This window comes from Macrobrachium rosenbergii, chromosome 7, assembly GCF_040412425.1.
Source record: "Macrobrachium rosenbergii isolate ZJJX-2024 chromosome 7, ASM4041242v1, whole genome shotgun sequence".
NCBI lineage: Eukaryota > Metazoa > Arthropoda > Malacostraca > Decapoda > Palaemonidae > Macrobrachium > Macrobrachium rosenbergii.
In genome coordinates, this window is record NC_089747.1 from 2,145,001 (window position 1) to 2,172,068 (window position 27,068).

Here is a 27,068-nt window from a genome sequence, read left to right on the forward strand (position 1 = left end):
ATCTCTAGATACACTTATTTTAACTGCTCAATTTCGGTTTCTGTATCGTGGTTCATTTACCCCAAAAAACAAGTTAAAAAAAAAAAGAAGTCAACCATACACCAAAGCATTTTCTATTTGTCCTTGTCCTTAGGACAACTGAAACGTGGTATCCCCGAAGCCCCAAGAGATTTGTCCCTTGGTATATCGTGTGGCATTACTGTCAAACTCATCTAAAAGATACGGCCGATTATTTTTGGCAATTTGACACTGCGTCTCGGAACTTTCTTGTTGCAGTACATGATTGTCTTGTGTTTTTTTTTATGTAGTGGATTTTAATGCAGGGTTTTTTTTTTTATCTAGTGGTTTTTATCTAGTGTTTTTTTTAATAGAAAAATATTGCAGATTTTTTTGAAGGGGTGATCTGTGACACTGCGTCTCGGAACTTTTCTTGTTGCAGTACAAGTGTCTTGTGGTTTTTTTAGTGTTTTTTTTTTATCTTGTGTGTTTTTTATCTAGTGTTTTTTTTTAGTTATTGCTTTTATCAAGTAGTTTTCCCGATAAAAAGATATTGGAAGCTTGATTTTCAAGTCAGTGGCCCCTGTGGTGTGCTTGTTCCATATGAATAGGGAGATTCTTATGAATAATAATAATAATAATAATAATAATAATAATAATAATAATAGCAGCTCGAAAAATCTAAAAGACCTATATACGAATAATAAGAAGAAACAGTCATCAGATACGTGAAAAGGAGACAAACCATTTAAGTAAAATAATTACGACATGTAACAAGTAAAAAATGCGCCAAAGGATCATCGGCGCAATCGAGTTTTCTGCACAGCCGCTGCAGCGTATAATCAAGGCCACCGAAAACAGCTCTATCTTTCGGTGGTCTCGGTATAATGCTGTATGAGCCGCGGCCCATGGAACTTTTACCACGGCCCGGTGGTGGCCTGGCCTATATCGTTGTCAGATGCACGATTGTGGCTAACTTTAACCTCAAATAGAATAAAAACTACTGAGGTTAGAGGGCTGCAATTTGGTATGTTTGATGATTGGAGGGTGGATGATCAGCATACCAATTTGCAGCCCTCTAGCCTCGGTAGGTTTTAAGATCTGAGGGCGGACGGGAAAAGTGCGGACGGACAGACAAAGCCGGCACAAGAGTTTTCTTTTCAGAAAACTAAACTGTGCCGAATAAAGCTTGCCCTGCATAGCTTTTTTTTTTTTTATTCTGTTTCTTTAGCTGGTTAACCAAACAAAAAAATAGTATTTTTAGTGTTTTTTTTTTTTACAAAATAGTATTTTATTACATTTTTTTAGTTTGATGTCATTTGGCCGTTATAGCTGTATATTTGTCAAAGGTTCTGTTATTCTTTTTAGCTTGTTATTTTCACACACACACACACACACATATATATAGGTACAGTATATATATACAGTATATATATATATATATATATATATATATATATATATATATATATGCATATATATATATATGCATATATGTATAACTATATATATATATATAATATACATTATATATATATACATATATATATATATGTATATACATACATACATACATACATACATACATACATACATACATACACACACACACATAATATGCACACTCTCTAGAACACAACAATATCCACTAATATGCACAGTCCTTCTACTGCAACCTATTACTATTATCCAATATCACGACGAGTGCTGTTATTTACGATATCCAAATTCTCTCCGGTATTGAAACGGCCCGGCGCGGCGCTGGCTTTTAAATAATAGAAAATAATAGCTTTTTTTTTTTCTTTGCTTTTATTTCCATCGTACCTTTATTTTTCAGCAGCGATTTCATTACTGCACCGAAGGCCCTTTTTATTTTTTTATTTTTTAAACTAAAGCAAAGCAAATACAATTGTTCGCAGGCGTCGGATATTTCTCTCTCTCTCTCTCTCTCTCTCTCTCTCTCTCTCTCTCTCTCTCTCGTTGGCTTTTCAGGATATTTTTTCGTCATGTTTTGATAAAAGTACTAAACGAAATCAAAAGAATGTTGAGTATTTGACTCGAGTTTGCCTGATTTGTTCTCTCTCTCTCTCTCTCTCTCTCTCTCTCTCTCTCTCTCTCTCTCTCTCTCTCTCTCTCTCTCTCACTTGGAATTTGCTACATGGTTCTTCTTTCATATATTTTTCTTCTCGGTTGGTTAGACCTATTCATAAGGTCTACACGAGGCTTCATATTCACCTCAAAACCTCACTCTCTCTCTCTCTCTCTCTCTCTCTCTCTCTCTCTCTCTCTCTCTCTTTTCATTGAGCTCTCTCTCTCTCATTTTCATTGAGCTACAGTTATTTATATACATACAGTCCTTCTTCCATATATCTCTCGTCGCGGTTGGCAGGTCCTACAGTCATGAGGTCCACACTAGGCTTCTTTGCCAAAATGCAATAAACAAATATAAATGAATACACACACACACAACAGATTTAATAGCAACAATATAAAGATAAACTACATCATATATATAGTATATATATATATATATATATATATATATATATATATATATATATATATATATATATATATATATATATGTACATATCTACAAGGCCTACTACGTCCTAAAGGACCTCTCCGAAGGAACTGCCATTCTTAAAAGGAATAGATGGAGCTCTTGTTGTTCTTTTTTCCTCCTCAGAGTCAATTCCGACCACACCGTAACTTCTATACTTGAGAGGGATCCAGCATTCCAGCATCCCAAATCTAGAGCTTGGGGGGGTGGGAGGAAAAGGACGAACAGGATTCCAGGTGGCAGGGGGGGGTGACAAACAGTCGTACCGTAACTTCCTGGACTCCACGATTCCAGGACTCCAGAATCTATAGCGGAGAGAGTTTCCCTGGAGGACGAAATCCCTCTGGAAAGATGGAGGCAAAAATAGGACAACAGTGTCAGGGGAAAAAGAAGGAATCCTGGAAACTGGAAAGAAGGAATCCTGGAAACTGGAAAGAAGGAGCGAGTGAGATAATAAGAAGGAAGGGAGTTGGGGAGAAGGGAAGTTGGGGGGAGTAAGAGGCGTGTCCACACCCACTTCTCCTCCCTCCCCCTCCCCCTCCTCCCTCCTCCTCCTCCTCCTCCTCCCTCCTCCTCCTCCTCCTCCTCCCCTCCTCCCCTCCCCTCCCCCTCCCCTCCCCTCCTCCTCCTCCTCCTCCTCCTCCTCCTCCTCCTCCTCCTCCTCCTCCTCCTCCTCCTCCTCCTCTTTCCAGATGAGATGCAAAACAATGTCAAGAAATGGAATGGAAGGAGATCCATTTGCAATGCAGACCATTGGACAAAAGGAGAGGCTCTACAGAACTGTTCTCCTGTGATCTCTGATAGTGTCAACACTGGGGCTTAGTTTGCATTTTATTCGAGAGTTTGTTTAGCCTCACCTTTTTTGGGGGGTTGCTGTTTCTCTCTCTCTCTCTCTCTCTCTCTCTCTCTCTCTCTCTCTCTCTCTCTCTCTCTCTCTCTCAAAGGCAGTTATAATCCTAATTGTTGAAAATGTTTTTTTTATTGGCAAGGCCAGCAATGTTTTTTCTCCACTTGTGACCAGTGTATTAATCCCGTCATATCAACTGCGATAATTAATTTAATATTCGTAATTGATTCATTTACTCACAAATGTGTTTTTCTTCAATCAAAATGAGCTAATTTTCCCATGCATAGCGTTACAAAATGCTAAGTGTGATGCACATCGGAATGCTTTCAAGACTACCCTTTTCCAGGACTGTTGGAAAGGCATTGTAGCTCCAGAATTGAACAGGAGAACCGTTTCCACCTTGCGGCAACCCTTAGAAGTAAAGCCAGAGGGTTTCCACGACGTAGAGTGAATCAATACCTCCATTAAAGTGAGGGGCAGGGAACCTCCATTTCCACAGCCTTCCTGGACTGTTGCAAAGTCAGTGTAGTTCCAGAATTGAACAGGAGAACCGTTTCCACCTTGCGGCAACCCTTAGAACTAAAGCCACAGGGTTTCCACAGAGGTAGAGTGAAAGAGTATCTCCATTAAAATGAGGGGCAGGGTACCCCCGTTTCTAAAGTCTTCCAGAGCTGTTGAAAACTACAATGCCTTCAAGAATTAAACAGGAGAACCCTTTCCACCTAGCGGCGACCCTTAGAACTAAAACCACAAGGTTTCCACTGAGGTGGAGCGAAGAAGTGTCTCCAATGAAGTGAGGGGCAAGGAGCCCCCGTTTCCAAAGCCTTCTAGGGTTTTGCAACAGCTGTGTACCTCCAGAATTAAACAGGAGAACCCTTTCCACCTAGCGGCAACCCTTAGAACTAAACTCACAGGGTTTCTACTGGGCTAGAGTGAAGGAGTGTCTCCACTGAAGTGAGGAGGTATAGAAGATAATTGTGTCCGCAAGGTAACAGGAAGCTGTTGGACAATGAGGTCCCAAACTCCTTAACAAGCTAACCTTAGATGGAAGTCTTCCAAAGGACTTAGGATTAATATTCCTGTCTCCTTAATTAGGTTTGTGACATCCGTATCGACTGGAATATCCTAGGTGAGAATGACCCACTCAACGCTAACCTTCAATTGGATTGGATATCCTACCCGGTGCTGACAGGGATGAGTATGGTAACTCTGTTTACGAAGTGTCTGTTTCCTTCTCGGTTTGGTGTGGTGAGTTCTGTGGTTCACGCCAGGCCTCTTAATCTTTTTTAATATCTCATCAAGCTTACAGGCCGCCTTAGAACAAGGACGTGGAGTGGCATAAGGCCAACCACCTGTACTTTCCATATAAATACATACATACATACATATATATACTGTATATGTAATATATATGTGTAATATCTATATATGATATATGTATATATATAATTATATATACATATATATATGTACTTTATATATAAATATATATATGTGTGTGTGTGTGTGTGTACACATGAAAGTCTGATGCATACATTTTGCGTGAGAAATACGACACGATTCCCACACAAAATTTACTCCAGTACAGAATGAGAGAGAGAGAGAGAGAGAGAGAGAGAGAGAGAGAGATTGAGCAATGAAACACGCCTATCTCTCGCGTTTCCACGTACCATTTCCAGTGGTCCCTAGAGTAGAGGAATTCTCCGCAGCATCTACAACGGTAGATGAGGATGCCAGTTTGAATTTAGCGGAACGCAGAGGTAGATCTACCGAATCTACCAAATCTACCGCACGTCGTCATGTTACGTTAAGCCCCCTTTTCTCTACGGCGGCTGTAGAATCGAGGTTGAAATTTGAGAAACATCTTTACGTCGGAGAAGAATGAGTATTTATTGTACGTGTCAGACGTTGCACGGTTCAGATTTATACGGACCTTTTAATTTATCAATTTTTATGTATCATTACAGTTTACAAAATATTTTATATTTCAACAAGTCTGTTTTTCCTACGAGTCTCTCGGTTATAAAATATTACTTGAAGAACGTTGGTGAGATTTTATCAACACTCTCCCATTAATATTTTATAACAAAGAGACTCCTAGGAAGAACTGACAGCTTACAATACTGCTATTTTATAAACCGTAATGGTACCATCCTTTTTTTTGTATTTTATAAAGAATTGCTTGTCTTATGAACTTCCAGACTTCTACAATGAACATATGAATAGGAAAAGGTGAAGAAATTTATATTTTCATCTTAATATTATCAGTATTCAAATTGATCAGACAACGGGTCACAATGAGGCCGAAATCTCAGGAAAGGGGATGATTTCAGAATCACTTCATGGAAACATGAGTGACGTTTCTGTGCTGGAATGAAGGAAGTTCTCAGAACTCTATAAAAAATATTAGACATATAAAGATGATACATACAAAAAATTGACACATTTAAGAACCTAAAATAAAAATAAAGATTTGATACATAAAATAAAAAATAAACTGAAATAGAAATAATGATGCATATAAAGGTGATACATACAAACGAATGAGACATTTAAGAGACTAAAATAAAATGAACTGATACATAAATTAAAGATAAAAAAACGAAACATAAAAACTAGAATTTACCACAAAAACTGATCTTAGAAAACATATAAATTACATACAATTCTGATATATACAAAAAATTATACATACATAAAACTTACACATTTCGAAGCCAAAAATAAAAAAAAAATAAAAAAGGTGAATAAACTGAGGTTTTGTTTTTTGATCGTATAGGCAAAACCAATCCAATAGATATTTTTTTTTAAAGTCTTGCAATCAATCTTGGTAAGTAAAACTCCTAAAACTGTTTTTGTCTCTGATTTTTATTTCCCGTTCTGGCACTTAGTTTGATTGACGTATGTATTACAGTCGTGTGAATAAGTGTAATGCGGTTATGAAATGATCCCTTATTTCTTTCTATGGTGAATAAGATTCAGAAGTATCCACGAAGTTACAAAATGCAAGTGTGTATATATATGTATAAATAATATATTTATACATACGTATGTATGTATACATGTATATATATATATATATATATATATATATATATATATATATATATATATATATATATATATAATGTAAAAACTTGTGTTTCGTAGGTATCGGGAATGAAAATGTTTTCATTATGATGAAAGTGTTTCGGTTATGATGAAAAATTTTCCATTGTGACGAGAATGTTTTCTTATAATGAAAATGTATTCATTATGATGAAAATATTTTCATTATAAGGAAAATATTTTCATTATAATGAAAATATTTTCATTATAATGAAAATGTTTCCATTATAACGAAAATGTTTTCATTATAATGGAAAGTTTCCATTATGAATAGAATGTTTTCATTATAATAAAAATGTTTTCATCGTGAAAATTTTCCATTATGATGAGAATGTTTTCATTATATGAAAATGTTTTCATTATAACGAAAATGTTTCCATTACAATGAAAAAGTTTCCATTGTGATGAAAATGTTTCATTTCTAGTTAATATGTTTCCATTATAATGAAAATGTTTCCATTATGATGAGAATGTTTTCATTATAATGAAAATATTTTCATTATAACGAAAAGGTTTCCATTATAATGATAAAGTTTCCATTGTGATGAAAATGCTTCATTTCTAGTTAATATATCTCCATCATAATGAAAATGTTTCCATTATGATGATGTTTCCATTACAGTGAAAATATTTATATTATGATTAAAATATCTCCTTTACAATGAAAATGTTTCAGTTCTAATGATAATGTTTCCATTATAATGAAAATGTTTCCAGTATAATGATAATGTTTTCTTTATAATTGCGAAAAGTAATTATTCACGCCTTCAGATACTAAACAGAATCAATATTCATAAACATTAATTTTGCATTCATAAATAATCAATTGAATAACTTAAAAAATTATCTTACAATCGAAATTTAAGATTTCTATTTTATCGAATATCTCATCTAATATTTATGTAACCTTGTCATTCTTTCCATAATAATATTATACTTGAGCACACATACTTTCTCTTCATTGCTTTCTAACGAAAGCACGATTCACTAAGATTTCCTGAAGGCGCAGCTGAAATTAGTGTTACAAACAAACACAAGCACTTACTTTCTTCCCTCATTGCTTTCTAACGAAAGCACGATTTACCACGATTTCCTGAATCGCAGGTGAAATAGTAGAAATATGAAAAGAAAGTAATTGAGTTCGTGGACAGCATTCATATGGAATCCGGAGAATGAGAGACAGAGAGGAAAGTGGTTCCAAGATTTAGGCATTTGGACACCCCCCCCCACCCCCCGCCACCCACCCCCTTCCCCGTGATGAATTTAATTACATACCTCGCCGTGAATCGTCACGGCACTGAGAATTATTATTATTTTTTTTTTATTATTATTAACTGAGTACCCTAGTCTTTAAATAATTAGAATTCTCAATTACATGATGCTCATATACAATCATTTCTCGTATGAGATTTGGGATATAATGAAAACGTGGTTTTATTTCCCATAGACTTTTCCTTTTACACACTGCAAAGATTATATGAATATATACATATCCCTTTGTAAGTCATTGTTATATGCTTCCCTCAGGCCTGGGCAGGATACGGACAATGGGCTGGCCTTTGTGAAACTAAAGTGTAGAGGAGAAAGTAACAAATAAGTAAAGGTAAATGAAGAAAATATGCAATAATAATTAGCAAACTACAGTAAGTCACGTTAACAAAAGACAATCTCGACAAAAAAAATGGAATAGAAATAAAAGCGTAAACAAAAGAATACATTCAATCCTCAGCACTTAAGACCGTTATCTCAACAAAAGCAAAAAACAGCAAGCAAACAACAGTCAATTAATTAACAAAGAAATAGAAGACATTCAGCAACTCTCCAGGGAAGGTTTTGTTTTTCTTTCGTTCTTAACAGAGTTATCTTTGAGGCGACTGAAAAACTCTCTCTCTCTCTCTCTCTCTCTCCAGAAGAAAATTTTTGGTTTTACTGTAACAGAGTTATCTCTGAGGCGACTGAAAAACTTACTCTCTCTCTCCCTCTCTCTCTCTCTCTCTCTCTCTCTCTCTCTCTCTCTCTCTCTCTCTCTCTCTTAACTACCAGACCGTAAAGATTCTACGTTATCCTTGCAGGAGATAGTGCCAACTTAAGTCGGTTGTTAAAGTAAATTGGGCCATTTACAACTTCTTCTTTTTTTATGTTTAAGAACTTGAAGTTTTTTTGCCGAACTTCATTTGCTGATGAGAAGTTTATCTTGAAATGTATTCAGGTGAACATTTAAGTGATTACAAGATTATTTACCTGTGTACTTAGATATAAAAGTATATAATTTTACAACTTCTTTATTACGTTTAGGAATTTGAAGTTTATTTGCTGAACTTCATTTGCCGATGAGAAGTTTATCTTGAAATGTATTTAGGTGTACATTTGCCTAATTACAAAAATATTTACCTGACCAATCATATATACAGGTATGTAACTTTACAACTTCTTTTTTTACGTTTAGAAACTCGACGTTTATGCGCTGAACTTCATTTACTGATGAGAAGTTCATCTTGAAATGTATTCAGGTGAACATTCGTGTAATTACAAAAATATTAACCTGATCAGTCAGATTTACAGGTATGTAACTTCACAACCTCTTTTTACAATTATAGAGACGTGAAGTTTTTCTTAACTTCACCCTTGATGGGAAGTTTATGAAAAGCATAATGTGGTATACATTTATGTGACTACAAAAAGGCCAGCCTTTGGAACTGAACGAGATTTATTTATTTATTTATTTATTTATTTATTTATTTATTTATTTATTTATTTATTTATTTACTATTTATTTATTAGATTAATGAAACGCAGCTACTGGAATGAGTATAATATAAAAATTTAGGCCAAAGGCCAAGCGCTGGGACCTACGAGATCATTCAACGTCGAAAAGGAAACTGAGAATAAAAAGGTGTTAAATGTGTAACAGGAGGAAAGCCTTTTGCAACTGCACCTTCAAACAATTGTCAGGGGAGGGTTGAGGAAAGTAAGATGGAAGGAAGAGAATACGAAACGGAAGAAGCACAGTAAAAGGAATAAGGAAATGAAAGGGGTTCCAGCTGTAGGCCGAAGGGACGCCGCTACGAACCTTGGGTAACGGCTACGGAGCGTGGGATGTTCCCCCTTCGTAACCAATCGATTTGGTGGTCTCTTCTCTCATACAAGTTTTCGGACCCTGGGGCTATTTTATTTTTCTCTTCCTCTTCTTCTTCTTCTTCTTCTTCTTTTCTTCTTGTTCTGAAAAGTAAAACTATTCCCAGTTTGAAAGGGGAGTCTACAATCACGCCCGGGGGAATGGGATGATTCAGAATGTATTTTTTTTTTTTATTCTGAGAGAAGTTGGAACTGTTTTTCAGTAGAAGTTTCACTGAGTTTGTGCATGTGTGTATGTGTGTGTGTGTGTATATATATATATATATATATATATATATATATATATATATATATATATATATATATGTATTTATACACCTGTATATCTATCTATCTATCTGTCTATATGTATATATATATATATATATTTATATATATATATATAATATATATTGATAATACATATATCTGTGAATTTCATGTTAGAACGGTTTGATAAAGGACTTGTCTCTGCAAAATGAACATAATTCCTCCCCCCTCCCTCTCTCTCTCAATCTCTCTCTCTCTCTCAAGGGCAAGAGTTGGTTGGGTAGAGTGGGAATGGTAAGCACATCTCAAAGAAATGAGGAAGAGGAAAGAATAAATGGCTAAAGAGAGAATAATGTTGGGCAGACCCACCAGTTTCTGTCATATGTTTTAAGCTCACTATAGGTCAAAAGTAAACAAAAATTCTACTTTCGTTTATACTGTATTCAACCTTGACAAAAGAAAAATCAAAGCAAAACAAGTATACAAAGTTCAGTAAGTTTCTTTTCCCGTACTGTCAGGTTTTGGAATTCTCTTCCTGCCTCAGTTTACCCAGAATTTTAAGTTCCTATTTTGCCTTTTTCTTCTGGTTTGGGCTTGAAAATGGCGTTTATGTACACATCTAATAGGAATTTCTATTTAAAAAGAAATGTAAAGATTCTGAGATGTTTATGTTTCAGCACGTGGCCAAGTAGTCACACAGTAGTAGTAGCATCAGGGATTTGCCTTTGCAGCGGCTCAAAAGACACAAACCTGACCGTCACCAATTCCAGCGAAAAACTCGACGCTCCCTCTTCCCTTTCATCCTTAATCTCCTCTCTTCCGAGGGACGCAGGAATTCTACAGAAGCCTCCGCAACCAAACATATTATTTCCCCTCAAATTCCTCCTCCCTCGTAAACCACTTTTCACCTACAATTCCCCGACACAATCCTTCACTACAGGACTTATCCACCTCCTCCGCCCATAGATCTCTTGTCAATCTGTAGCCCCCCAAGAGTTTTTTCGGTCCCAATTCCTTCCTTTTTCCCGGTCCCCTAACGACTCCTACGGGGGCAGGAGCGGTCGAAATTCGCAGTCGAGTGCCCCCAGAAGAATGCCCTCAAGTGCCAGGAAAGGGGGGCCCCTTGATAAAACCTACAAGAGGATTAAAAAAAGAAAATGTTTTCCCGTCCCCGCCTCTTTTTCTGCTCTTGTGAGGGGTCAGTTCTGCGAACGCCCGATACAACAGCAGCAGCCTCGCCTCTCCCGGACTCTGTCCTTCTGTAGAGACTTACGTCAGACTTATATGCAAAGTTTCTGGCATATTTTCTGTCGTGTTGTTTGCCAAAGTCCTTTCTCTAGCTTGTAAGTAGCGAATTTCCAGAATAAGCTCAAGTATTGTATGTTAGATTCTGACTCTGCTCCCATTTGGTAGTTTGGGGCCACATGATTTAGCTTGTTGGTATCTTTCGCTGCAATTTTCGGTTGTTTGTCTCTGGTGGTTCGTTGATTCAGAAGTCCACAACAGGCCTCATGCCCTCTTAGCACCTAACTACACTTACTGGCCTCTATATGGTAAGAGTCTGTGATGGCATAAGGCCAGCTTAATCTAAAAACCTACCGAGCAGCCTTATGGTAATTGGATCGACTAAGTTAAGGTTAGGTTAGGTTTGTCTCTGTTTGGTACCCGTAGGAGGGTAGTGCCGCCAGTGCACCTCACGTGGTGCACTGTAATAGGCATTACTCAGGGTTCTTTGCAGCGTGCCTTCGGCCTCTAGCTGCACCCCCTTTCATTCCTTTTACTGCACCTCCTTTCATATTCTTTCTTCCATCTTACTTTCCAACCTCTTCTAACAATTGTTTCATTGTGCAACTGCGAGGTTTTCTTCCTGTTACACCTTTCAAACCTTTTAGTGTCAATTTCCCTTTCATCGCTGAATGACCTCGTAGGTCCCAATGCTTGGCCTTTTGGCCTAAATTCTATATTCCAATTCCAGCAGTCCTCTTATACCCTTTCAACACCTATCTACACTTGTGGGGACTCCATATGGCAGGTGCCCGCACTGACATAAGGCTAGAGTTATCCAAAACCTACTAAACAACCTCGTGGTAATTGGATAAACTTAGGCTAGGTTAGGTTAGGTTAGGTAGGTTAGGTTATGTCATCTGAATTATCCCAAGTGGTCACCTTGTAAACAGTCTTGTCAGATGACTGATATAACCAGTGTTCTGAGGTAGATTTATGAGTGTGTTCCCATGTTGCCACATTACAAGTGTTGTTTATATATATATATATATATATATATATATATATATATATATATATATATATATATATATATATATATATATATACATATATATGTATATACATACACATACATACATAGACATTGCAGAATACTATGCCAATCATTCCTAATAATCCTAACCAAGATTTTTCTTTGGCAAATCTTATGTATGATCAATTCCCTCGGGCCAGTCTTCCATAGATGCATGCATACACAACAGAGTACCTGAGATCACAGGAAATACTCTCAGACTATGCAAGGGAAGGCGGAAGTCCCAACTTCCGGCCCCCTGGTCAATCTTATCTTTTGTTGAAAGCCGGCCCCAAGAATTTAGTCGCGAAATGAGAATTCTTCTGATGCAACTCAGCAAGGTCTTGTAAAAATATTTCTTGGTGCATTGAATTCCTTGCATGAAAGAGAGAGAGAGAGAGAGAGAGAGAGGTTTGTTTGTTTTTTTACAGAAGGGAAATGTGCTTGCTTTCTCTCTTGAACAAAAATCAGAACATTCATTTCTGAAGTTAAACCTATTTCATACATAAGAGTCACAGAGAGAGAGAGAGAGAGAGAGAGAGAGAGTTTGTTTGTTTTTTACAGAAGGGAAATGGGCCTGCTTGCTCTCTCTCTCTCTCTCTCTCTCTCTCTCTCTCTCTCTCTCTGCGATTCTCATGTTTAACTTCAGCAGTGAATTTTGAGTTTTTTTGTGTGTTAACCTTCAGTCGAAATAGAAATTAAACGGCGATAAAAACAGCTTTAGTGTATATATATGTATATATATATACTGTATATATACATATATATATATATATATATATATATATATATTTATATTTATATTCATATATATATAGAAATAGATAGGTAGAAATATATATATATATATATATATATATATATATATATATATATATATATATATATATATATATATATATATATATATATATATATATATATATGTATATATATATATATATACACATGGATGTACGTACATATACCTACATACCTACCAACCGCTTACAACAGCTTCTACTCGGTACGCCACAAACGAAAACGCATTTATGACCGAACAGCCGAAACAGAGAGAGAGAGAGAGAGACTGACAAATCGGAAAGAATAATGACGATTACGGGAAAAGACAGCTCACTGACGCTGATGGGAAATCCATTATCACTTTGGCAGGCTGTTGGGGGGAGGGGGTTTTGCCCCCCCTGGGGTGGGAGGGGTGAGGAGGAGGAGGAGGATTTTGGGAGGGGGCGGGGAAGGGGAAGGTCATTTGGCAATTCGACAGTTTTTAATTTTCAATTTTTTTTTCTTTTCTCGATGATTTTCTTGTTTTTTGTGTGAAGTGGCGCGGAAGGGATTGACTCGTTAGTGGGCTAAAGTGTAAATTATATTGTATGAGTTTATCAGGGTTTAGTTTTTTATAATAAGTGATAAGTTCGGGTTTTTAGTGTTTTAGTGATTTTTTGGTTTGAGTAGGACAGTTTGTTCCGTGCTTTTAAATGAATATATATATATATATATATTTATATATATATATATATATATATATATATATATATATATATATATATATATATATATATATATATATATATATATATATATCTGTGTGTGTGTGGATTTTTGTAACTTACATATAAACGTGATTTTTTTACATTCATAGATATTACGCCACAAATATTTTTAATACAGAATTCACTATACTTTGGGTATTAGAGGAATTTATTTCTGGTGATAGAAATTCATTTCTCGCTATAATGTGGTTCGGATTCCACAATAAGCTGTAGGTCCCGTTGCTAAGTAACCAACTGGATCTTAGCAACGTAAAATAAGTCTAATCCTTCGGGCCAGCCCTAGGCGAGCTGTTAATCAGCTCAGTGGTCTGGTAAAACTAAGGTATACTTAACTTTTCTTTTTGGGTATTACTATTAAGCGGAATTTGTTGCTTAATATTAAATATATATATATATATATATATATTTTTTTTTTTGTGTTTATATATATATATATATATATATATATATATATATATATACATATCTATATATATATATATGTATATGTATATACATACATATATATATACTATACATATATATACATACTTATATACTCAGTACAAAGTAAAATCAGGTGCTCTTTATTTTCCACATTTACTTCCCATATGAGAGCAAATTCTTCAATATAACAGAACACTCATCAAAGACTTTCCACTGTATATATCTAATATTTAAAAATTCACTGACCAAACATGGCTTCCTCCAAGTCAAGATGCTACTGTTTTCTGTCTATTCTACAGTTACCACTTTGGCTCTTGATCTCGTTGGTATCTTACCTTCAAGACATTGCATTAAGCTTTGCATTCCAAATGGGAATGTATCTGGTTTCTTTCTCTTCTATAGGTATCACTTTGGCTCTTGATCTTGTTGGTATCTTGCCTGTAAGACATTATGTTAAGTTTTGCATTCCCAATGGAAATACTTCCGGTTTCTGTTTATTCTACAGGTATCTCTTTGGCTCTTGATCTCGTTGGTATCTTGCCTGTAAGACATTGCATTAAGCTTTGCATGCCAAATGGGAATGTTTCTGGTTTCTGTCTCGTGTTTAGGTATCATTTTGGCTCTTGATCTCGTTGGTATCGTGACTGTAAGGCATTATGTTAAGCTTTGAATTCCCCTTGACACTGGTGAAGTTGCCAACTCTATTGTTGGTCAATTTTATCATTCCTTTGTGATATTTTCTTAGATATAAAAAATATAAGCATAATACATAATAAAAAATATAGGCATAATATATAAAAAATATAAGCATAATATAACTCACTAATTTTACATTTTTTCTTTTCAGCGTGACTGGTTAAAATAAAAAATGAGCAACATGTTATTTATGATTTTGCATTATTTATTTTTTCTGTATAATTCATTCAGTTTAGAAGTCTAGAACATTTCACAGTACGTTTGCAGTTTACATTTGTCAAACCTCCTTGTCTTCAAATATCAAACTAATCACCAGTGTACAATTGATTAAATTCATGAACCTTTGAAATGTCAGACTTGGGACACTTCCTTGTTTGCAAATATCAAATTGATCGCCACCACGCAGCTGATTATTCTTTTGAAATGTCACAAGTTTCTCTTTTTTTAGTTTTCTGTAGAAGATGACTGTTGCGCCGGCTTTGTCTGTCCGTCCGCACTTTTTCTGTCCGCCCTCAGACCTTAAAGACTACTGAGGCTAGAGGGCTGCAATTTGGTATGTTTGATGATTGGAGGATGGATGATCAACATACCAATTTGCAGCCCTCTAGCCTCAGTAGCTTTTAAGATCCGAGGGCGGACAGAAAAAGTGAGGACGGACACTCAAATAGCCATCTCAATAGTTTTCTTTTACAGAAAACTAAAAATTTATGACCTGTAAATATTAAGGTTATTGGTACTAAACGACTGATAAATATTTAAAGATTTAGAAATATCTTATTTTTTTTATTATGCCCTGAACTGGGGTATAAAACATAGGCCAAAGACCAATCGCTATGACCTACGAGGTCATTCAGCGCTGAAAACAATGTTGAAACAATTGTTAGAAAGGGAATATGAACGGAGGTACAGTCAAAGGAATGAAAGGGGGTTGCAGCTAGGGGCCGAAGGGACGCCGCAAAGAACCTCATCAAGTAAAGCCTACAGTGCGCCGTGTGAGGTGCACTGACGGCGTTAATCCCCAGCGGGGTTAATATGAGTTGAAATGACAACGAAATGAAGCCACACTGAACGGAAATATATATATATATTTTTTTTTCCCAGATTATTTATTGCGTTTGGATTGTCTCTGGGCACTGAATGCGGGATTCATTATTAAAGGGAAACGATATTCGAAAATGGCATTTTTTTTTTTATTTCTTAAAATAATCTGATTTTGGTGGAAATATGTATCTGAGTATTCCTTATGTTGGTATGACTATGTATGTAGAACATTAGTACTTAATCTCTCTCTCTCTCTCTCTCTCTCTCTCTCTCTCTCTCTCTCTCTCTCTCTCTCTCTCTCTCTCTCAGGAAATTTGTGCATTCTGTTACTATTCTCTCTCTCTCTCTCTCTCTCTCTCTCTCTCTCTCATTTATTCATTCTGTTAATATCTGAATTTAATTTTCATTCTCTCTCTCTCTCTCTCTCTCTCTCTCTCTCTCTCTCTCTCTCTCTCTCTCTCTTTAACTAGCTAAGAAAGGGAGGACCTGTTTTTAGGTTATTCCTCTGTTACTTGTAGAGGACGTGAACCAATCTCCAGAAAATTCTCACCCACCCCCCTCCTCTCTCTCTCTCTCTCTCTCTCTCTCTCTCTCTCTCTCTCTCTCTACTAACTAAGAAAGTTTGTTCATCCTGTTTTTATGCTAACTTTCTTTTTTTCCTCTTTCTCTCCCTCTCTTACTAACTAAGGAAATTTGTACATTCTATTACTGTGTTAATTTTATTTCCTCTCTCTCTCTCTCTCTCTCTCTCTCTCTCTCTCTCTCTCTCTCTCTCTCCTGTTTTTCTGTGTGTGTGTGTGTGTGTGTGTGAACATTTATTCACTCTGTTAATATCTGAATTTCCATTCTCTCTCTCTCTCTCTCTCTCTCTCTCTCTCTCTCTCTCTCTCTCTCTCTCTCTCTCTCTCTCTCTCAGAATTTTTTTTCTCAACGAAGACTAAAATTCTCCCATTCGTCTAACCCTTTTGATGAAGGTGGTTGAGAAGAACGAGGCCATAAACTGATAATGCTTGCTTGGGCGTGGCCGATTGCCAATTAAAGAGATGGGTCCTAGACTCCTCCTATAGTTCTGGTCTATAAAGCACCGTCTACTCGGGTGCCTAACCCCCTTCCCCCTACCCGCAGGGCTGGGAAGACCAAGTGGACCAGAGGGGGTGGTCGAAAATTCGTGGAAAAAGGGTCGGGGGGAGGTTGTCCTGCCTCCCTTAAAGTGGGGTTCAAATGGGGTGATTAGAAATTTTTGGAAAGGGTGTCCCTCGCCCATTCTTGGAAAGGGGTGTCCTATCCCTGTAGAAGTGGGTTTCAAAGGGGTGGTCAAAAATTCTTGGAAAAAGGGTCCTTCTCCCATTCTTGGAAAGGGGTGTCCTATCCCTCTAGAAGTGGGTTTCAAAGGGGTGGTCAAAAATTCTTGGAAAAAGGGTCCTTCTCCCATTCTTGGAAAGGGGTGTCCTATCCCTCTAAATGTGGGTTTCAAAGGATTGGTCAAAAATTCTTGGAAAAAGGGTCCTTCTCCCATTCTTGGAAACGGGTGTCCTATCCCTCTAGAAGTGGGTTTCAAAGGGGTGGTCAAAAATTCTTGGTAAATGGGTCTTTCTCCCATTCTTGGAAAGGGGTGTTCTATCCCCCTAAATGTGGCGTTCAAAGGATTGGTCAAAAATTCTTGGAAAAAGGGTCCTTCTCCCATTCTTGGAAAGGGGGGTCCTATCCTCTAACAGTGGGGTTCAAAATTAGAAATTTTTGGTCAGATATGTCCCTCTTCTTGGAAAGGAGTTTCCTATCCCTCTAAAAGTGGGTTTCAAAGGGTTGGTCAAAAATTCTTGGAAAAAGGGTCTTTCTCCCATTCCTGGAAAGGAATAGTCTTCTCCTTGCCTAAAAGTTGGGTTTAATTGGGGTGGTAACGAATTCTTGGTAAGGACAGCAGATATTCTTCTAAAGGAGTTTCCTTCCCCCTCCCTAAAAGTGGGGTTCAAATGTAGTGGTCAAAAATTCTTGGAAAAGGGGTCCTTCTCCCAGTCTTAGAAAGGGGGTGTCCTTCTCCCTCCCTAAAAGTGGGATTCATCCCCCCTGGAAAGTGGGGTTCAAAGGAGTGGTCAAAAATTCTTGAAAAAGGGTGTTCTTCTCCCTTCCTAAAAGTGGGGTTCAAATGGGGTGGTCAAAAATTCTTGGAAAGGAGGTCCATCTCCCATTCCTGGAAAGGGGGTGTCCTTCTCCCTCCCTAAAAGTGGGATTCATCCCCCCTTGAAAGTGTGGTTCAAAAGAGTGGTCAAAAATTCTTGAAAAAGGGTGTTCTTCTCCCTTCCTAAAAGTGAGGTTCGAAAGGGGTGGTCAAAAAATACGTGAAAAGGTGATCGGGAGGTCCTTCTCCCTTAAAACTGGAGGTGGTTAAAGGATAACAGGATTAGTGTTGACCAGTTACAGTTTTCTACAGTTTCCAAGAGTTTCTCGATCTCCGGTTACCCCAGAGGTCAGGGGGACACATTTCTTTCTCCCGAAAAAGCGTTGGTGGAGCTGACGAAGTAATTGGTCTGTGGTTGGAAGCGTCTGTCTGACTTTTTGGTACCGGCTTAGAAAACCCGTAGAGGCATGCATGTATATATATTTTATGTATACCTATGTATACTTACGTTGTTGAGAACGATTTCATTATTAGAACTATGTCAAGTTGAAGAATTTATTCTTGGTTGTAAAGACTTGAATACATATACGTATAAGTTTTAACTCACGTTTGAAATAAAAAAAAAAACATTCTTGCATATTCTCTCTCTCTCTCTCTCTCTCTCTCTCTCTCTCTCTCTCTCTCTCTCTCTCTCTGTATGTACACAGCTACATATAATGTTTATGTAAGTGTATATACATATATATGTTTATGTATACATATATACATATATATATAAATATATACATATATACATATATATATATATATATATATATATATATATATATATATATATATATATATATATAGAGAGAGAGAGAGAAGAGAGAGAGAGAGACAGAGACAGAGACAGAGAACTTAATGGCTTACAGAGGGGTCCCATTTAACCGCCCCCCACAAAAAAAATGATTCAATTTCGAGAAGTCTCTAAAGACAGGCCCTTCTAAGAAACAATATCTGAATGTCGAATGTACCTGAACTATGGAATTGCAGGCCCTAAAGGTTGACGGGAAAGGACACGCTGAACCCTCTGAGAGAGAGAGAGAGAGAGAGAGAGAGAGAGAGAGAGAGAGAGAGAGAGAGAGAGAGAGGCTTCCAGAGGGGTAAACTTTGACTGAAAGACACCAAGAGATTGCAGAAAGTATTTAAGAGATACAGAAGTATAGAAGGAGAGAGAGAGAGAGAGAGAGAGAGAGAGAGAGAGAGAGAGAGAGAGGTGTAAACTTTGACGACAAGACATCAAGGGATTGAAGAAAGCGTCTGAAATTCAGAACTGCGGGAAGAGAGAGAAGGAGAATACGAGAGGTTAGAAGTGCGAGAATGAGTTCAAAACGATGACTAAGGAGAGAGAGAGAGAGAGAGAGAGAGGAGAGAGAGAGGGAGAAGAAGAAGAATACGAGAAATTGGAAGTGGAAGAATGGGTTAAAAATATATATATATATATATATATATATATATATATATATATATATATTTATATATATATATATATATATATATATATATATATATATATATATATATATATATATATATATATATATATATATATAGAGAGAGAGAGAGAGAGAGAGAGAGAGAGAGAGAGAAGCTGGAAGTGGAAGAATGGGTTAAAAACGATGACAAAGGAGTTTTAGAGAGAGAGAGAGAGAGAGAGAGAGAGAGAGAGAGGAAGGAAAGACAAAAAAGAAGTGGAAGAAAAGTTAAAAACTGATGACAAGAAGGGTTTTAAACGAGAGAAGAAGAATTTTAGAGAGAGAGAGAGAGAGAGAGAGAGAGAGAGAGAGAGAGAGAGAGAGAGAGCTGGGAGTGGGTCAGGACTCCGTGCTTCCATGAATGGATTCAAGAGACGCGTCACCTTCAAGAAATATCTCTTTGTGAAGGTGTGCGCGACTGCTTTGCGGAAGTAACGTGTGCATTCGTTTATTCTTCACGTGAATAATAACACATGTGTTTATTTGTCTATGTCTACCTTGGCAGGTGTATTTATGAGTATAAATGTTTGATATAGCAATATCTATGTTTATGGGTGGCTTGTATTCAGTTGAAATTTCAACCCAGACTCGATGTTTTCAGATCGATGACAAAGGCTGCCAGATGCAAGAATGTCAATGATAAATTAGAAATTACTGAGTATTGGTAACGTATGCAGCGGCAAAAACGACAGACACACGTGACAGACGGACAAAAACAGACACACACACACGTACAAAGAGACAGACAGACAACACATAAAAAACACACAATGAAAAATGTCAAAGACACAGGACCCAAATGAAACTGCAAACTATATATCCTGACGGGAAGTTTTAAAAGAACCATCACTATTTTTCTCCCTTCCTCTCCCCATGTAAGAAACACCACTTCCTTCCTCTCCCATAACTGGAAAGAGAAACATCATCTCCACTTCCTTCCTCCCCCATAACTGGAAAGAGAAACATCACCTCCTTCCCCTCCCCCAACCTGGAAGAGAAACATCACTTCCTCCTCCCCCAGCCTGGAAGAGAAACCACTTCCTTCATTTCTCATAACTGGAAAGAGAAACATTACTTCTTTCCCCTCCCCCCCAACCTGGAAGTGAAACATCACTTCCTTCCCCTCCCACAAACTGGAAAAGAAACATCACTTCCTTCCTCTCCCCCCAGCCTGGAAGAGAAACATCACTTCCTTCCCCTCCCCCAACCTGGAAGAGAAACATCACTTCCTTCCCCTCCCACAACCTGGAAAAGAAACATCACTTCCTTCCTTACTCCCCACAACTGGAAGGAGAAACATCACTTCCTTCCCCTTCCCCCAACCTGGAAGAGAAACATCACTTCCTTCCCCTCCCCCATCCTGGAAGAGAAACATCACTTCCTTCCCCTTCCCCCAACCTGGAAGAAAAACAGCACTTCCTTCCCACAACGGGAAAGAGAAACTCGGGAAGACGTTATCTACTACGGCGTTCCCGAAATCCCCGGAAAGGAGAAATGTGTCGTTCCAGGACCCGGAGTAATATCATATACGGAGTTGTTCGGCTGGAAACGGTTTATGAAAAACCCGACGTAAGTTTCTCTCGATTCTTTTTATGAGTGATGTTTCTTGTGTTATTGTTGTTTTTCTTAACATTACTATTTATTGCGCTGTGCTTTTTTGTGAGTGGTGTTTCTCATATTATTGTTTTTTTTTATTTTATAAATATTTATTGCATTTTGGCGTAGATCTGAGATTAGGATGTTTTGATAAATAGTTTTGAAGGTGAATACTTGTTATGCTTTTGACATTTTGTATTGTAATTTTTTTATTTATTATAAATATTAATTTTTTAGGGCATGGCTCAGTGAGATTAAGAGCTTTTATTAGAAAGGTTTTAATATACATCGCTATATTTGAAAATATCATAAGTTTACATAAGTATATGAAGATGAATTGGAAAAATAATGTGAAAATCACTCGAAAAAATACATTTAATGTTATATGAGCGCTCACACACATACACATATATTTACACTTGTGTGAACTTATATTTTCAAATATAGTGGTGTAAATTAAAAGCATTCTAATAAAATCTCTTAATCTCACCGAGATATGCACAAAAGACCAATCTCTATAATAAATAGGAGACTATAATATAATATGGCAAGAACATAATTGCTCGCCACTTCAAAACTAATTAATAAAACATCCTATTCTCAGATATACATATATACATATATATATATATATATATATATATATATATATATATATATATATATATACATATATATATATATATCACACATTACCACAGGTGATAAATAAGAGGCGGAATGTAGGTCCTGACCGGTTTCGACTTTATTTCCAAGCCATTTTCCACTTGTGGTAATGTGCGATAAGTGAACCACGTACAAAAGTGATTATAATCATCATATGTATATGTGTGTGTGTATGTACGTTCATTATAAGACAACTTTTATGTACACAGTTTCATTCAAGATTAATCAATTCAAAACGCGACGTTTCTGGAAGCGCCGTCAGCGCACCTCATGCGGTGCACTGCAGACGTTACTCAAGGTTCTTTGCAGCGTGCCTTCCTTCGACCCCTAGCTGCAACCCATTTCGTTCATTTTACTGTACCTCCTTTCATATTCTCTTTCTTCCACCTTGCCACCCACCCTCTCCTAACCATTGATTCATAGTGCAACTGCTCTGAGGTTTTCTCCTGTTACACCTTTCAAACCTTTTACTGTCAATTTCCCTTTCAGCACTGAATGACCTCATAGGTCCCAGTGCTTGGCCTTTGGCCTAAATTCTATATTCAGTTCAATTCACGATCATTAATCGAATTATTTGCATTCATTGCTTATCATTAATCATTTGTCTAATATAAACCAAAACATGAGAAGCTTCCTGCCAAAATTCGACCACTCCTTATTGGAATGGGGATGGCATATAGACAGTAAAAAGGTTTGAAAGGTGTAACAGGAGGAAAACCTCAAAGCAGTTGCAATATGAATCAATTGTTAGGAGAGGATGGATAGCAAGATGGAAGAAAGCTAATATGAACGGAGGTACAGTAAAAGGAATGAGGGGTTGCATCGAGCAGATGACCGCATGAATGAGGTCAGCAAGTGGGTCAAATGAGAGGGGAGGGGAGGTCACAGTAAGCCCTCGAGGGGAGGGGCAGGGGAGGGTGAAAGGTCAGTGGGGGGAGGGAAATGTTAACAAATAAGAATGGGAGTGGCAAGATGGCGGCGCCTGATGACTAGGTCAGGTGTCATCGGAGGCAGCTCGTGGATTTTGGTATATCAGCGTGAGAGAGTTGTAAAGTTGAAATGATTCATTGATTGATTTATATCTATAGAATGGAGATAGGTTCATGTTTTGGGATGAAACTGCAAGACTCATCCCTCCCTCTGCATCCCAGCCGCGATCAGCTACTGTCAGTCTGCTGACGCCTAGGTATATGATTTATTAAGTTAAATAGGGGTTCTAAAAGGTTTTAGGGGAATTTGTCCCCATTTCTCCGTACTCGTCAGGGATTCGAACCCGGGTACTGTTGTGAGTTTATATGTAATATGTATATATATGTATGTATATATATATATATATATATATATATATATATATATATATATATATATATATATATATATATATATATATATATATAACATCGAAACAACTGTAACTGTTTTATTTTAAGATTAATTGAGGAGCATTATTTTATAAAGAAAATCTTATCCTTTACCAAACAATACAATATGTAAAAATATAATGACAACACATATATATATATAATATACTGTATATGTGTATGTGTTTGTGTATATATGTATATACATATGTATAGATTATATATATATATTTACATATATACATATACATATATACATTATAATCCCACTGACCAACATCAGAAGCCTCAAGAATCACATCTTTACCATTCAGCGCAGATGGTGTCACAATCATCCCCACCAAACCACAAGGATGATGATGATGATGATGAATCACGGCGCTTCGTCTGAATCACGAATCATTAAAACACACAAAAGAACGCTTATTACCGCGCCTCGTTCCGACGTCCAGCATAAATAAATACGCATTAGAAAACTTCTTCCGAACTCAACGGGCCACAGAGTTAATTAGTTTAATGTCTGCTGAATTAAAAAAAAATGGAAATAAAGTTTTTAGGTTGTGACCATTGATGTAATTTGACCGTCATTAGCCTGATTTCAGAGTATTTTGAAATGCGGTTGAAATTATATCAATAGGTGTATTTTTTTAATGTAACCCACAAGCATTTTGTTGAGTTAATAGGGCATAAAAATCAGTATGAAATAAAACTATATTTCGATTGAGAATACAGGCCTGGACGCTTATGAATAATTACAGGAATTACAAGGAATTACAGTGTGTTATTAAGGGATTGCATCAATAGTGTGTATTCTTGCTGTAACCTAAAAGCATTCTGGTATTCTAATGGGCATAAAAATCAGTTTATAAAGACTTATATTCCCGTTAATCTACAGACCTGGACATTGTTAAGTAATTACAGGAGTTACAAGGCAATTCAGTATCTTATTAAGGTCTTACATCAATAGCGTATTACCTTCCTGTAACCTAAAAGCATTTGGTTGAGTTAATAGGGAATACAGAGCAATGCAGAACTATATTTCAGTTGAGGATAAAGCCCTGGACATTGACAAATAATTACAGGAATTACAGGGCAGATACAGTATGTTATTAAAAGCTTTACATTACGGTACATAGATGTGGGGGAATATTTGCATAAGCTTGCTACTGGGAATTTATTGTTTGAAGAAATATTATAGGTCCACTGCACCAATATGGTCAGAACTAGTGATGAGAATGGCTAGACCCGGGTTGGACGACGGCAGGTCTAATTGTAAGGGGCTCTTTATTGCAGACTATTTGTGTTACACACAGGAAAAGTATGCGCTAGAAAACACTATATAAATTAGCATACTTAGATACCATTTGACTCTTGTAAAGTTTGATAGTTCACTATCATTTGTACAGTTAAAGAGTTCACTATTATGTTGTACATTTAAATAGTTCACTATCATGTTGTAAAGTTAAATAGTTCACTGTCATGTTGTAGAGTTAGATAGTTCACCATCACGTTGAAAAGTTAAATAGTTCACTATCATATTGTAAAGTTGAATAGTTCACTATCATGTTGTAAAGTTAGATAGTTCACCATCATGTTGAAAAGTTAAATAGTTCACTATCATGTTTTAAAGTTAAATAGTTCACTATTATGTTGAAAAGTTAAATAGCTCACTATCATGTTGTAAAGTTAAATAGTCCACTATCATGTTGTAAAATTGAATAGTTCACTATTATGATGTAAAGTTAAATAGTTCACAATCATGTTGTAAAGTTAAATAGTTAACCATTATGTTGTAAAGTTGAATAATTCACTATCATGTTGTAAAGTTGAATAGTTCACTATCATGTTGTAAAGTTAAATAGTTAACAATCATGTTGTAAAGTTAAATAGTTAACCATTATGTTGTAAAGTTGAATAATTCACTATCATGTTGTAAAGTTGAATAGTTCACTATCATGTTGTAAAGTTGAATAGTTCACTATCATGTTGTAAAGTTAAATAGTTCGCTATCATGTAAGGTTAAATCGTTCACTATCATGTTGAAAAGTTAAATAGATCACTATCATGTTGAAAAGTTAAATAGATCACTATCATGTTGTAAGGTTAAATAGTTCACCATTAGTTGCTTACTTTCGAGTTCATAGAAATGCGTAATAAAATGTTTAAATTTGAATGTCGAATGTAAAATATGCCTAATTAATGAAGTGGGGAGTAATAATTATTATACGGAATTATTAGGTGTTATAAAAACAAAGAATTTCACTTCAGTAATTTTTAAAAATCCGCTTAAGTTTTAAAATTGGTTAAATTTTTCAAATTCCGTTTAATTACTTGAAATCTGTTTAATTTTTCAAGATCTGTTTGATTTTTAAAAATCCAAATTTTTTAAATATGTTTAATTTTTGTCTTTAATTTTTCAAAATTATGTAATTTTTCATGATCTGTTTAATTTTCCAAAATCTTAATTTTTCGAAATCTTTAATTTTTCAACATTCTCAAATTTTTCAAGATGATTAAATTTTTCAAAATCTGTTTAATTTTTCAAAATATATTCAAGTTTTATAAAAACATTGATTTTTTTTACATTTTCCACTAGCCATTATATTACGAAAGACAGAAGGAAATCAAGAGAGAGAGAGAGAGAGAGAGAGAGAGAGAGAGAGAGACGATCACCTTTAAATAAACTGTTTCAAGAAATCAAAGTAAATTTATGGAATAATAAAAAAGAACCCATTTAAATATTATTTACGTATTACAAATTTAATTATTCAGAACAGCCACTAATATTTTTAGCCTCGGCGTCAGTCAAAACGACAAGAAGAAGAAGAAGAAGTCGCTGAAACGAACGACAGTTCCAGTCACTAAACCTTATCATTTGACGAATATTCGTCGACGGTTACATCAAAAAACAAGACACGCTCGGTGGCGTCCAAAGTTTTCCCGAAGAATCTGTCTCTCTAAACTTGTCTCCAGAATCATATTACCGATTGAAAAATATGTAGAGTTGTTTAATAAATGAATAATGAGAGTAGAGAGTTCGGAGCGAACCGAGAAGGGCTAAAAATAAGGGTACTTACAGCGATCGGCTGGAAAAAATCTCCCGACGAAGGCAGACGAAACCGTTACGGACGCGATGTGTGATCGCTGTGACAGCCAGCAGTCGAATGACTGGGTCTCTGGGACAGGAGTTCGGGTCTCACCTATCCTCCACCAACTCCTCCCTCTTCCTCCTCCCCCTCCTCCAGCATCCTACAACACGTGTACAGGGGTGGGGTTGGGGGGAGACCACGACTAGGCGCGCATGCGCGCTGCCGCCGGCACTCACTTTTAAAGTGTGCGCTGTCGATAATCATAAGTTGCCAAGGATGATGCCATCAAATGAAGTGTTGTGTTGCAACTTATTTTATTATTAATGTTATTATTGTTATTATTTAGGCTTTGGGGAATTTCCGCCCAGGTGCCCGATCTGATTTTGGGGAAGGGGGGCGTGGAGGGGGGGTGAGGTAAAATCACCTTACCTGCTTTTTTGGGGGCGGATGGGGAGGGATTTTGCTAAGCCTAATCGAGATGATCTCGACCTTTGATGAGAGACGTCCATTTCCTTAAAACTGCGGGATTTTAATCTGATTAGATTCTCTCTCTCTCTCTCTCTCTCTCTCTCTCTCTCTCTCTCTCTCTCTTTCTCTCTCATCTCTACATGCTCATGCTCTCCTTTCTTTTGCCACTCTCTTCTCTCTCTCTCTCTCTCTCTCTCTCTCTCTCTCTCTCTCTCTCTCTCTCTCTCTCTCTCTTCTCTCTTTGCATACACTTTTCGGTGTCTAGCAGCCTCTCTCTCTCTCTCTCTCTCTCTCTCTCTCTCTTGCATACACTTTTCGGTGTTTAGCAGTCTCTCTCTCTCTCT

At 36.6% G+C, this 27,068-nt stretch overlaps 1 protein-coding gene across 1 annotated transcript in view; it reads right to left on the minus strand.

Moving 5' to 3' along the window:
* The window catches only part of Scp2 (Sarcoplasmic calcium-binding protein 2), a 191,538-nt gene extending 165,160 nt beyond the window's left edge, over window positions 1-26,378 (minus strand). Inside the window, 1 exon segment of the mRNA XM_067106285.1 lies at window positions 26,245-26,378. The gene's annotated coding sequence lies outside the window, so the exon portion shown is untranslated.
* Between the last annotated feature and the right edge of the window lie 690 nt (window positions 26,379-27,068).